This window comes from Arachis ipaensis, chromosome B02, assembly GCF_000816755.2.
Source record: "Arachis ipaensis cultivar K30076 chromosome B02, Araip1.1, whole genome shotgun sequence".
Taxonomy (NCBI): domain Eukaryota; kingdom Viridiplantae; phylum Streptophyta; class Magnoliopsida; order Fabales; family Fabaceae; genus Arachis; species Arachis ipaensis.
In genome coordinates, this window is record NC_029786.2 from 77,185,916 (window position 1) to 77,187,754 (window position 1,839).

Here is a 1,839-nt window from a genome sequence, read left to right on the forward strand (position 1 = left end):
CTTAATTAATTTATATATAAATTTTTTAAAATTAAATTTAATTATCTTTAATAAAATAATTTCTAAAGATAAAATTAATTTTTGTGCTAACAACCTTGTTAAAATTATGCATAAATTGTTATTGTCTTCGTATAAAGAATACTAAATTGTTAATAATTGATGAGACCAAAGATTATTTATATATTTTATGATTTATAATTTCAGTTATGAATGATAATATCAATCAAGAAATAATTGTTATTTAACTAATAACTTTTAAATTTGTACTTTGATAAGATCATAAAAAAGATGTAATTATTTAAATTTAAATGATATTTTAATATTTATATTAGACTATAATTATGTTTTAGCGTGTTTATTATATTTTATTTATTATTTATTTAATTTTTTTTGAATCAAAATAAGCTCAACACACTAAGGTGGAGCAACGAAAGAAACAACAAGTACTTCATAAAAAACATAACTTCCGGCAACGCCATCAACCACCAAAAGAATCACTCTTAGTCCATTCGTTGTAGCTCAGCATCGTCTTCCTTATTACTCCACACCTGTTTCCTGATTCTGAAAAATCCTAGCATTGCGTTCCACCCAAATGTTCCAAATAACTGCAAAGAACCCCGGCAACCATTTCTTCTGATCTTGTTTATCGCTTATACCTACCGGTCCACCGCTTAAACAGTTCCCTTATGGTTCTAGGAATAGGCCACACCTCCTCAAAAGACCTCAACCAACTGCACCACACCTGCCATGTTATCTCACAGAGGAGAAATAAATGCTCCCCAGACTCTATCTCCTTCTTACATAGTACACAGAGATTATCACTGAGCCTAATAACGCCTAGTCTACTCAACCTCTCCTTAGTATTCACTCTACCAATAAGCACAAACCACCCAAAAAGCTCAATTCTCGGCGGTACCATCCCTCGCCAAACTGAACTTGTGAAACTGTAGCTCGTTATCTCATCCGACAGAGCCTCCGACTGTAGGACCTGCACAACAGACTTGGTAGAAAATACCCCTTTATTATCAAATTTCCAAACCATATTATCATCTTTACCATCTGACAGCTTCACCGGTCTTAGCCGCTCATGAAGTTGATGGACAAGTTCCAGCTCCCATTGGAACAACTCTCTCCGCCACTGGAAGTTCCATATCCACTCAAACCCATCCCAAAATCCACAATCCCCTATCATCGATCCCTGCTGATTCGAAACAGAGAATAGTCTTGGAAAAGCCACCTTCAAGGGGCCACCTTGCAGCCAGTTATCTTCCCAAAACAGGGTACTCCTCCCATTCCCTACCTCCATCGCCAGGCCAGTAAGCATTTTGTCTTTTATCCTCTGCTCTTTTATATTTAAATGACATATGTCTTTCCAGGGCCCTCCTTTAACCAGTAACTGCTGATTTACTAGCATTACATCAGTATTCAGGTTGTTACACGAGCATACAATCTTCTTCCATAAGGGGCACTCCTCTTTAGAAAATCGCCACCACCACTTAAATAAGAGCGCTGTGTTCCGAAGCACCGCATCCCCAACCCCCAAACCCCCAGCCTTTTTTGGTGCCTGAACCAACTCCCACTTAACTAACGCGCAATTAGTTTATCCGCAACCGCCTTTGGCATCTTGTATAGACTGAGGTAGTAGATAGGTAGGCTATTCAGTACTGATCTAATAAGAATAAGCTTGCCCGCTTTAGTTAGAACCTTTGCTTTCTGTTTTATTATTTAATTATAAAACGATTATTTAAGAGGTTAAAAACTTAAAATCTAATTTAATTCAATATGATCTAATTTAAATTTAATTATAAAATATATCAAAAGTGAAAATAATTTACATTG